The sequence below is a fragment of the Hylobates moloch genome, unplaced genomic scaffold (genome assembly GCF_009828535.3).
Source record: "Hylobates moloch isolate HMO894 unplaced genomic scaffold, HMol_V3 SCAFFOLD_20, whole genome shotgun sequence".
In the NCBI taxonomy this organism is placed as follows: Eukaryota; Metazoa; Chordata; class Mammalia; order Primates; family Hylobatidae; genus Hylobates; species Hylobates moloch.
In genome coordinates, this window is record NW_026652295.1 from 27,915,895 (window position 1) to 27,928,888 (window position 12,994).

At 47.2% G+C, this 12,994-nt stretch overlaps 1 pseudogene; it reads right to left on the bottom strand.

The window, feature by feature from the left end:
- Positions 1-920: 920 nt before the first annotated feature.
- On the bottom strand, positions 921-7,607 carry LOC116459766 (keratin, type I cytoskeletal 18-like; annotated as a pseudogene).
- Positions 7,608-12,994: the final 5,387 nt, after the last annotated feature.

The following is a 12,994-nucleotide window of genomic DNA, read 5'->3' on the forward strand; positions in this document are numbered from 1 at the left end:
AAAAAAGAAAACTAACCATTGGATCCAGCAAGATGGAGGTTGCTGGGACTTGACAAGGAAGTTTCAGTGGAATGGAGGGGAGAAAACCTTGGTTTACACTGTGACAAAGAAAGGAGCACAGTTAGGAGTATTCTGTATTCATTCACCTATTCATCTTCAGATACGCCTTTGCAAAGATTATCACAGTGAGAGAAATCTAACATGGCTCACTCCATCTTGCTTCTACCTTCACAGGCTGACCATCCTCACTCATTCTTAGGTGTAGGTCAAGCTAACCGTTGGAGGAATTTAGTTTATAATTTAAGTTGGAAGTAAAGATGATAATATCCCTCCCTAAAACTAATCCCCTCCTTGTTTGGGGTGCTAAAACTGCCTTTGTAAGACAAATGAAAGACCATAAAATTAGGATTCTGAGAGGGGCCTGAATTCTGCTAAAATGTAGGTATAGTTTCTATAATCCCTTACTGCTCAGGAGTCATATGGTCAGAGGTCACATGATCTGTGACTTCTCCAATTGTTCCTATAGATAACATCACTACATAGATCCTAAGATTGGTCTTTTAAGATGTTTTCCAGACTTTCGTATTCTACCAACCGACTGACCCCACCTGGATTCGGAACTCATAACTCAACTGATCCTATACCTCCCTCCAACCCCCACCAGAGGTGAACTCAGCACATGAGGACCGTTTTCCACACCCCTGTGATTGCATCCCCAACCAATCAGCAGCACTCATTCCTTTGTTCCCTGCCCACCAAACTATCCTTGAAAAACCCTAACTTCTAAACCTTCGGGAAAACTGATTTAAGCAATAACTCCATCTTCCACATGGCCGGCCTTGTGTTAAACTGTTTTTTTTTTTTTTTTTTTGACCTCTGAACTTCCCATTGGCCTCCTGCGCCCCAAAGGGTACCCTGCTTTAGCCAACTTGATGCCTCAGAACTTTGGTGTCCTTGGTCTCAGACACCACTTTGCCATCCACTCACTATCAGGCGGGTGGTGGTCTTTTGGATGGTTTGCATGGAGTTGCTGCTGTCCAGGGCATCACGAAGACTGAAGTCCTCACCATCCTCCAGCAGGTGGCGGTAGGTGGCGATCTCAGGCTCCAGCTTTACCTTGATGTTCAGCAGGGCCTGGCACTCCTGGGCCTGGCGCTATCCCTCTGCCCGGGTCTGTGTCAGCTCTGACTCCAGGTGCAGCAGGATTCCGTTGAGCTGCTCCATCTGCAGGACATAGCGGGCCTCCACCTCCCTCAAGCTGTTCTCCAAGCTGGCCTTCAGATTTCTCATGGAGTCCAGGTCGATCTCCAAGGACTGGACTGTATGTCTCTGCTCCGTGAGCATCATCTCAGCAGCTCCAACATCGATGGACTGCGTGGTGACCACTGTGGTGCACTCTCAGTATGCTGAGAACAGTACTTGTCTAGCTCCTCTCGGTTCTTCCGAGAGAGCTCGTCTTATTGGGCCCGGATGGCTGCCATGATCTTGGCGAGGTCCTGAGATTTGGGGACATCTACCTCCACGGTCAACCTAGAGCTGGCAATCTGGGCTTGTAGGCCTTTTACTTCCTCTTCGTGGTTCTTCTTCAGGAAGAGCAGCTCCTCCTTGAGAGCCTCGATCTCTGTCTCCAGCTGCAGCCGAGTGACATTGGTATCATTAATGACCTTGCGGAGCCCATGGATGTCGCTCTCCACAGACTGGCGCATGGCCAGCTCTGTCTCATACTCGACTCTGAAGTCATCAGCAGCAAGTCGGGCATTGTCAATCTGCAGAACGATGCGGGCATTGTCCACAGTATTTGATCTGAGCCCGCAGGTCCTCGATGGTCTTGAAGTAATTTGTCCAGTCTCCGACCTGACGTCCCTTCTTCTCCAGGTGCTCCCAGCTTTTGCTCTCCAGCTTCCGGTTCTTGGTCTCCATGCTTCTCACTCTGTCCAGGTAGGAGGCCAGGCGGTCGTTCAGGCTTTGCATGGTCTCTTTCTCATTCTGGATGCCTCCCATTCCTGCTAGAACCCCAGCCATCCCCGCGGCCAGGCTTCCAGACCCCATGTCACCCCGGAAGCTGGTGGAGGGGGACGCGGAGATCCGGGAATCAGAGCCCCTGGCGCCTGCATAGACGCTGGCCGCGCTGCAGACTGGCCGGGCACCGTAGCTGGGCGCCTGGACAGAGCCCAGGGACCGGTAGTTGGTGGAGAAGGTGGAGCAAGTGGTGAAGCTCTTGCTGTCCCGGGAGGAGAGCGAGAGGACAGGACTCAGGCTTTGCCGACGACCAATTAAGCTCTTAAATGCAATACCACAGTCTCAGTGAAATGGTTTTGTCTGTGCAGGAGGTGCAGGAAGAACCTGTCTGGTGATTACATGACCAATGATTGTGAGTGAGACAAAGGTTTTGTAAGCTACTAATGCTGATAATTAATCATGAAATTTAAGTTGTGTAAAGAGGGAAGTAAAGATGTAAGGAGAAAGGAGACGCATTAAATAATTTTCCACTGGGCAAAAGAAAATAAGCTGAAAAAAGAGAAGGTGATAATCAGTATAAGAGATGATTGAAATTTACGTCTTGGGCTTGGTGCCTGCAGTTTAGGTTAATGTCAAGGTCAAGGGTAGTGTGTTTTTCAAAATATATATTGTGACACCCTTGTGGCACATGAAGTTAATTGAGTGGATCATGACTAGAATTTTGATTTTAGTGAAAGAGAATGGAATGCAAAATGTCCCAGTGCCTTGCAAATAAATAAGAGTTGTGTTGTAACCTATACTTGTATTTCTTATTATGGGTTCCACTAAAAAAGTTTGAAAAACAGAATGGGATATATAGAAATGAAAAAGTCAAGGATCTGGGGGAGACTAATGGCTGAGGGAATTCATGTCTCCCTGCACACCTGAAACCCATTTACTAGACAAGGTTTGGGAAGTTCTTTGGTGTATCCACTACACAGAAAGGGAAGGAAGACACCATGAGTAAGATTTTTTTCTCACAAGTTTCATATATACCTGGAAAAGGTGAGAAGTCATAGAAGCTGACTTTTGACAGAATAATGCAAGCACATTTACTGAAACCATGATTTTTAAAGCAGGAAGAAATCATAGTTCTTAAATTAAGGAAAGTGATCATATTTCTTTCTACAAAAAGGCTATCTTAGATTTTATCTTGAAATATACTCGTGGTTGAGCATGACGGCTCATGCCTCTAATCTCAGCACTTTAGGAGGCTGAGATGGGTGGATTACCTGGGGTTAGGAGTTCCAGACCAGAGTGGCCAACGTGGTGAAAATCCATCTCTACTAAAAATACAAAAAATTAGGCTGGGCACAGTGGCCGACACGTGTAATCCCAGCACTTTGGGAGGCTGAGGCAGTCAGATCACTTGAGATCAGGCGTTCAAGACCAGCCTGGCCAACATGGTGAGACCCTCCTCCCACCCCCGACTCCGTCTCTACCGAAAATACAAAAATTAGGTGGTGGAAGTTTAAGTGAGCCAAGATCGCCCCACTGCACTCCAGCCTGGGCAACAGAGCAAGACTCTGTCTAAAAAAAAAAAAAAAATATATATATATATATATATATATATACACATACATATATATACACACACACACGTATATATACACATATAAGTGTGTATATATATATTTGTGTTATTATTTTCTTATCCTTTTTTAAATCTTCCCTTTTCTCCTCATTCTCCTTCCTCTTTCCTCCTCAATTTGTGAGATTTCTAAATACAGAGTCAATTCTTTTTGACCATGTTAAGGAGAGGATTCCTATCAAGCACCCCCATCAGCTTTGTAGCCTTCTTTTCACTGGGCTCCAAATTCAATCTTGCTGACTCTGGGAACTTCAAAACATTTTAGCATGCAATAGCATTTCTTCATCTGAATGATAAACTGTGTTAAGGCATCAGATTCAAAGTTCGTTATTCTTTTGTTTTCTTATTTTTTCAAATCTCACTTCTTCAGAAGAAAAGTATCATCTTGGAGAAGACTTGCTGTTTCTGATGGCAGGCGACTGGCATCATCACATCTGCATCCTTTTCAATCTTTTCCTTTCTTATGACTTTTTTTTTTTTTTTTTTTGAGATCGAGTCTCTCGCTCTGTCGCCCAGGCTAGAGTGCAGTGGCGCGATCTCGGCTCACTGCAAGCTCCGCTTCCTGGGTTCACGCCATTCTCCTGCCTCAGCCTCCCGAGTAGCTGGGACTACAGGTGCCCACCACCACGCCCGGCTAATTTTTTGTATTTTTAGTAGAGACGGGGTTTCACCGTGGTCTCGATCTCCTGACCTCGTGATCCGCCCGCCTCGGCCTCCCAAAGTGCTGGGATTACAAGCGTGAGCCACCGCACCCAGCCTCACTAGAGTCTTAAAAGTGGAAAGAGGAAGCAGAAGAGTAGTTCAGGGAGGTTTGATCTGAGGACGCCATCCACCATTGCTGGTTTTAAAGAGCCCAGGAACACAGTAGCCTTTAGAAGCTGGGAGTGGCCATTAGCTTACAGACAGCAATAAAACAGAGACTTTGATCCAACAACTGCAAAAAAATTTTGACAATAATTTGAATGAGCAGAAAACAGATTCTTCCTTGGGGCCAACAGAAAGGAATGCAGCCTGCCAACACCTTGATTTTAGCACAGTGAGACCATATCAGACTTCTGTCTTAAAAAACTCTAAAATAATAAATTTATTTTTTTATAACCACTAAATTTGTGGTAATGTGTTATGACAGCAATAGAAAACTAACACATGTCTTGAAATGCCAGCCATTTTACTATTTCTTACAATTCTGTGAATAGACTGGGCTTACCTGAGTGATTCTGCTCCCTGTGATATCAGCAAGGACTCCATTCCTCTGAAGGCTTGAATGAGCTGGGGATGTACAAGATGGCTCACTCACATAACTGGCAGTGGCAGTTGATGTTGCTAGGAGCTCAGTCAGTTGAGACTGTGACCCACAGTGCCTAGCCATGGCCTTTTCATGTGGCTTGGGTTTCTCACGGCATGGTGACTGGATTCTGAAAGGGAGCATCCCAAGATTTAGCATTCCAAAAAACCAAGTCAGAAGGTGCGAGATTTCATATGGCTTAGCCCTGGAACTGGCACAGTATCACCTCAATGAAATAATTTTGATAGGTCAGCCAAGATTCACTGTGGGAATGGACTACAAAAGGGTGTAACTACTGAAAAATATGCTGCGTTGAGGTCAGGTTTGGAGACTGTATACTACACAAAGTAATGATTTTTTCCTTTGTAGCCTCATCTTTATCCTTTTTTTTTGTTTTTTTCAGATGGAGTCTCACTCTTGTCACCCAAGCTGGAGTGCAGTGGCACAATCTCAGCTCACTGCAACCTGTGCCTCCAGGGTTCACGCGATTCTCATGCCTCAGCCTCTCAAGTAGCTGGGATTATAGGTGTGTGCCACCACGCCTGGCTAATTTTTTTTGTATTTTTAGTGTGTGTGCGTGTGGGGGGGTCTCACCATGTTGCCCAGGCTGGTCTCAAACTCCTGACCTCAGGTAATCCTCCTGCCTTGGCCTCCCAAAGTGCTGGGATTACAGGCCTCAGCCACTGCTTCATCTTTTTACTTTGGACCATGAACCTTTGATTTTCTGCTCAGGTCTACATGAACTAGGAACTAGTAATTTTCCCAGGCATTCATAGCTTTTTAGCTTTGCTTCTGCCAGGACTTGATAGTAAAAATTTTTCCATGCCCTTCTTTATGTACCTAATTATAGCTTATCTTTAAGACATATTTCAGATAGCACCTCATCCAGGGAGCCATTCTTGTTCAGATTAGGTGCCTATATTGGTGATCCTGTACACAGTACCCTGCCCTTACACCTATGGAAGAACTTATGAGTAAATCTTAACTCTCACTGATTTACTTGTCTCTATTCTTTTTAAAAATTTATTTATTTATTTATTTACTTTTTTTGAGACAGTCTCACTCTGTCGCCCAGGCCAGAGTGCAGTGGTGCGATCTCGGCTCACTGGAAGCTCCACTTCCTGGGTTCCCGCCATTCTCCTGCTTCAGCCTTCCGAGTAGCTGGGACTACAGGCGCCCACCACCATGCCCGGCTAATTTTTTGTATTTTTAGTAGAGACACGGTTTCACCATGTTAGCCAGGATGGTGTCCATCTCCTGACCTCGTGATCCGCCTGCCTCGGCCTCCCAAAGTGCTGGGATTACAGGCGTGAGCCACCGCGCCCGGCCCTTGTCTCTATTCTTTAACAGGCCATAAGCTCCTTAGAGGAGTGCATTTTGTACTCTCAGATTCCCCAGGTGGACCTACTGTATATGGCACAAAAAAGGGTCTCAGTTAATGTTGGCCGACAGAAGGAGTGATTGAACAATTGTCTGCATATATTTACCACTTAAACAAGGTGGAAATGCACCCAACATGAAAAGATTATGTACGCGTGAGGACAAGAGCTAAAAAAGAAGAAAGCAAATGTCCATAATCACTTGTGAGGCTGGAACTGTGGTTGGTTCCTTCTTTCTTTCTTTCTTTCTTTCTTTCTTTCTTTCTTTCTTTCTTTCTTTCTTTCTTTCCTTTCTTCCCTTTCCTTTCCTTCCTTCTTTCTCTTTCTTTCTTTCTCTCTTTCTTTCTTTCTCTTTCTTAAAAAATTATGTATGCGTGAGGACAAGAGCTAAAAAAGAAGAAAGAAAATGTCCACAGTCACTTGTGAGGCTGGAACTGTGGTTTTCCCTTTGTTCATTTTCTTTCTTTCTTTCTTTCTTTCTTTCTTTCTTTCTTTCTTTCTCTTTCTTTCTTTCTTTCTTTCTTTCCTTCCTTCTTTTCTTTCTCCTCTCTTTCTCTCTTTCTTTCTTTCTGTTCTAATATTATAATGATGTGACAAGAACTTGTAGAACCATCAGGTCCAAAAGCATCAACAACCTTGTCACTTGCAGCATGGGCTGCTGATCAGCAACACTGGCCTAACCTGGGAGTTTCTCACAAATGCAGAATATCTAGACCCCATCCTAGACCTACAGCGTTAGAACTCCGCATTTTAGCCAGCTCCCTAGGTGATTTCATATACATATTTAAGTCTGTGAAACCCACTCAACACAGTCCTTCTCTCCTTCCCTTATTAAATTTAGAGCTATTTGTTTAATTGACCTTTTTGTAAAGGTTCCGAGGACAACATAGTAAGGGATGCTCATTCATCTCTCTGACAGTGCTTTCTGTGGTCTCTTCAGCTAGCTATCAGGCACTTTTGGGAAACTGGAGCGGCAGCCGGCTGGGCGACGAGGAAACCGCTGCAGGGATCCCGCCTCCCAGCACACGCAGTCGGCAGTTGCAGCCTCCAAGACCGCGGTGCCACCAAACCAAGCGCCGGACGCGGTGGCGCGCGCCTGTAATCCCAGCTCCCCGGGAGGCTGAGGTCGGCGGATCGTGGGTGCTCGGGGGTTCGGGGCTACGGCGCTGTGTGGAGCGGGCGTCCGCACCGGGCCTGGCACCAACATGGGACTCCCGGGGGAACCCGGGGGTACCAGGTTGTCTAAGGAGGGGGGGATCAGGCCCAGGCCGGACACGGAGCAGGTCAAACTCCCCGTGTTGGGCGGCGGTGGGACCGCGCCTGCGAGCAACGCCTGCAGTTCCGCCCGGGACATCCGACGAGACCCGGTCTCTTTTAACTTCCCTTTTCGGGATTTCTTTTTAACGATCAACAGCATTATTTTTGCATACAGAAGACCACGTGAGTTCACTGGTGGGACTGGTACATGCTACCCTTTGCTCGATCTTCCTTCCCCTCCCCCTCCCCTCAGGGAATGATGATTCATTCAGTCAGTGGGAGCCGGAAGAAACTCGTTAGTGACTTATTATCGTGGAAATTTCTCCATGTTGCGCTCTTCCTTTCCTCAAACAACAAGCTGGCAGTCTGTATTGCACTTTGCAAATGCAGTTGCATAAGAATTTAACAAAGATTATTCGCCTGGCCAGACTTTAGTCAGGCTTCTGAATCTTCTGCTAGGCCCATCTGTGCACTTCCTTGTAACGTCCAGTTTTAGCAAAGAACCCCCATATTATCAATGTTTAATTAACCTCCATTTCTGATCAGGCTCCTCATTCTCCACCATCCCCCAGATGACTGATGTCTGATTATCTTGGCCTGTCTTCAGAAGAATCCTGTTAGGTTTGTTTCCCCTGACCTCTGAGGTTTTATCTTGGTAATTTCCTTCCTGTCAACTGACCACCACACACTGCTCCTTGGCTATAAATTCCCACTTGCCCATGCTATATTCAGAATTGAGGCCGATCTCTTTCCCTCACTGCAAGACCTCCTTGCAATGGTCCCTATGCCCATCCCGATGGTCCTGAATAGTCTTCCTTACATTGCTTTAAGAAGTATCACTAAATAATTTTTTTAAAAAACAAATTGCATGGCATGACAACTTCATAATCTAAGACAGAGATTTGAAAAGGTTTGAACTTCCAGCTTTTTCAGGAACTTCTCACATAAAAACCTGTACACAACTATTCTTACCGGATTGGATAAAACACCTAAAGAGAAATTTCACCGAAGAAGATATACAGATGGCAAATGAGCACATAAAAATGTTTTCAACATCCTTAGCATTAGGGAAATACAAATTACAATCACAATAAGCTATCACTACACATCCATCAGAATGACTAAAATAAAAATAGTGGCAACAACTAAATGCTGATGAGGCTGTATACATGTGGGTGGGAATGTGAAATGTAGCTGTTTTGGAAAACAGTTGGCAGTTTCTTAAAAAATTAAATGTGCAAGTACCATACCACTCAGCAGCTGCACTCCTGGACATTTATCGTGGATAAACAAAATTTATATTAACACTAAAACCACTATGCAAATGTTTATAGTAGCTTTACTTGCAAAAGTAAAAACCTGAAAATCACTCAAATGTCCTTCAGCAGGTGAACGTTCAAACTGGTAAATTCATACCACAGAATACTACCGAGCAAGAAATAAGAATGAACTATTGATGCTGAACAACCTAGATGAACCTCTAGAGAATGAGTGCAAAAAGCCAATCCTAATAGGTTAATGTATGATTTGAAAAAATCCTAACAGTGAACAAACAGATTAGTAGTTGCCAGAGGTTGAAGCAGGGACAGTAGGGAAGTGAGTGTGGCTGTAAAAGGGCCAAAAGGAATCCTTGTAGTGATGGAAACGTTTATGCGTGCTGACTTTATCAGCATCAATATCCTGATTGTGATTTTGTACTATGGTTCCACAAGATGTTAGGTCCAGAATTGGTGGGCTCTTGGTCTTACTGACTTCAAGAACAAAGCCAAGGACTCTCGGGGTGAGTGCTACAGTTCTTAAAAGCGGCATGTCTGGAGTTTGCTCCTTCTAATGTGTTCTGCTTCTTTCTTCTGGTGGGCTCGTGGTCTCAGCTGGCTCAGAAATGAAGATGCAGACCTTCACGGTGAGTATTACAGCTCACAAAGGCAATGTGGACCCAAAAAGTGAGCAGCAACCATATTTATTACAGAAAGTGAAAAAACAAAGTTTCCACAGGGCGGAAACAGACCCGAACGGATTACCACGGCTGGCTAGGGCAGCCTGCTTTTATTCTCTTATCTGGCCCCACCCACATCCTGCTGATTGGTCCATTTTACAGCGAGCCGAGTGGTCTGTTTTGACAGGGTGCTGATTGGTGCGTTTACAATCCCTGAGCTAGACACAAAGGTTTTCCACGTCCCCACTAGATTAGCTAGATACAGAGTGTCGACACAAACGTTCTCCAAGTCCCTACCAGAGCAGCTAGATACAGTGTCGATTGGTGCATTCACAAACCCTGAGCTAGAAAAGGGTGCTGATTGGTGTGTTTACAAACCTTGGGCTAGATACAGAGTGCCGATTGGTGTATTTACAAGCCCCTAGCTAGACATAAAGGTTCTCCAAGTCCCCACCAGTCAGGAGCCCAGCTGGCTTCACCCAGTGGATCCCGCACCAGGGCCGCAGGTGGAGCTGCCTGCCAGTCCCGCGCGGTGCGCCCTCACTCCTTGGCCCCTGGGTGGTGATGGGACTGGGCGCCACAGAGAGCGGTACTCGTCGGGAAGTCTTGGGCCGCACGGTAGTCCACGGAGGGGTGGGGGAGGCTCAGGCATGGCCGGCTGCAGGTCCTGAGCCCTGCCATGCGGGGAGGCAGCTACGGCCGAGTGAGAAATCCTAGCGCAGCGCCGGTGGGCGGGCACTGCTGGGGGACCCAGCACACCCTCCACGGCCGCTAGCCCGGGTGCTAAGCCCCTCATTGCCCGGGCCGGCAGGGTCGGTCGGCCGGCCGCTCCGAGTGCGGAGCCCGCCGAGCCCACACCCACCCGGAACTCGCGCTGGCCCGCAAGCACCGTGCGCAGCCCCGGTTCCCGCCCGTGCCTCTCCCTCCACACCTCCCCACAAGCTGAGGGAGCCGGCTCCGGCCTCGGCCAGCCCAGGAAGGGTCTCCCACAGTGCACCGGTGGGCTGAAGGGCTCCTCAAGTGCCGCCAAAGTGGGAGCCCAGGCAGAGGAGGCGCCGAGAGCGAGCGCGGGCTGTGAGGGCTGCCCACATGCTGTCACCTCTCAATGTTACCATTAGGGGCAAGCAGGTAAAGGGGACATGGGATCTCTCTGTATTATTTCTTTTTTTTCTTTTTTTTTTTTTGAGACGGAGTCTCGCTCTGTCGCCCAGGCTGGAGTGCAGTGGCGCAGTCTCGGCTCACTGCAAGCTCCGCCTCCCGGGTTCACGCCATTCTCCTGCCTCAGCCTCTCCGAGTAGCTGGGACTACAGGCGCCCGCCACCACGCCCGGCTAATTTTTTGTATTTTTAGTAGAGACGGGGTTTCACTGTGGTCTCGATCTCCTGACCTCGTGATCCGCCCGCCTCGGCCTCCCAAAATGCTGGGATTACAAGCGTGAGCCACCGCGCCCGGCCTCTCTGTATTATTTCTTATAACTGCATGTGAATCTACGACTACCTAAAAATTAAACATTTAATTTAAAAAAAGACCAAAGTCATTAAAATTGGAGGGATAGGGAGCTGAAAGGGAACAGCAAGAGAGTATGGAGAAAAATAATGGAGAGTCAAGTTGATACAGGAGATACAAAGAAATTGCTTAGGTAAATAGGGCAAAAGAGTCCTCGGCAGAACTTCTCTTCTAACAAAAAGCAGCCCTAGAAATTATTCCTTTTCTAACAAAGAGCAGCCTGAAAGATGGAGCTGCAGACATAGATAAGGAAGCTGGAAGCTTGCATGGGGGAAGGCTGGCAGCTGCACGGATAGAAAAGGTCTACCAGGGGGCGAGGCATGTCCACCATGAGGCTCCACCTTCCCTTTTTTGTTAGCAAGTGTACAGTAAGAAAGAAATGGGCAACATGGAGAAGTTCAGGCAGCGAACCCACCTGCATAATAACAGATTGGGGTGAGGGCTGCCACCCTATGCAGTTGGCACACCTGGTCCTAACTGGGTTTTTCGTGCCCTATGTAGATCAGACACCATCTCCCCACTAGCTCATCTGTAAAACCCCCTGCATTTCACCACATTTCGGCAACCCATTTTTCCGGGACCCCTCTCTGTATCAGAGAGATATTTTCTTTCTTTCGCTTATTAAATTTCCACCCTTAACCTCACTCTGTGTGTGTCCATGTCCTTGATCTCTGTGGCTGTGAGACGATGAACCTTGGGTGTCACCCCAGACAACGAGGCTGCTTCAAAATCCCAAAGTCCAAAGGAGGGCTGCTTCATAAGGGAAGGATTGTCTATAGGTTGGTATACTGTGCAAAATTAAGTGTAGGACCAAAAAGAGCCAAGACATTTCAAAGCTGGAAAGTTGATGGTAATGGTTTCCTGGGATTGGAAGGCAGACGTCCTCCGCTGATGAGCAAATAATGAGGTAAACATTCTTCTTTCAACAGGTTTGGTGCTTAGTGGAAGGAAGGAGTCTGAGGATAATGCATAAGGTCATGTGTCATGTGTTCCTTTTTTTTTTTTTTTTTGAGACGGAGTCTCGCTGTCGCCCAGGCTGGAGTGCAGTGGCGCGATTTCGGCTTACTGCAGGCTCCGCCCCCCAGGGTTCACGCCAGTCTCCTGCCTCAGCCTCCCGAGTAGCTGGGACTACAGGCGCCTGCCACCTCGCCCGGCTAGTTTTTTGTATTTTTAGTAGAGACGGGGTTTCACCGTGTTAGCCAGGATGGTCTCGATCTCCTGACCTCGTGATCCGCCCGCCTCGGCCTCCGAAAGTGCTGGGATTACAGGCGCGAGCCACATTTTTGTGGTCCAAAGATGGAGATTTAGACATTCTGTAGTTTGAAGAGAGGCACATAAGAAGGAGAGAGATGAAAGACACAAGCATAGAGCAAAATGGAATGGGTAGAGGGTTCAAAAGCTCAGATGGAATATTAGGTAGACTTGGAAATGAGAGACTATTCCTCCGACTAGGGAAGACGGGGGTTGAATATGCGAAGAGCTAGCAAATTAGGAGGTTAGGAAAAAGGTGGCTGAGGGAATATGCTGGCGCTCTTCCTTTCACAGCTCAGCAGCCACCCCGCCCCTCCCCCACCTCTAGCAAGGAGCCACTTTTTCAACAGCTCAGGCGGCTCCTTCTTCCAGGAAACTCGTTCAGTTCACCGGCCGTGCCTCTCTGGATCCTTTTCTTCGAAGCAGGCTGTTCTGTGGTCAAGCCATTGTGACCCCTGTGACCCACACGTACACATCCAGAAGGTCTCCTGGAGCCAGAAAGTCTGGGACAACAGGAAAAGCACAAAAGAAGAACAGTTCCTGTCTTAGCTGATTAACCAACCTTGTGACCTTCTACCATTGTAACATGCTCTACCCTAACCGATCAATCAACTTCGTGACACTGTGCTCTCTAACCCCTCCCACCTTGTGATAATGTACTTCGTGACATTCTTCCCCTGCCCGCAATAAACGGGCCCTAACTGTAACTTTCCACTACTTACCCCTAACCTATAAAACTAGCTCCAATCCCACCACCCTCCGCTGACGCCCTTTTCGGACTCAGCTCGCTC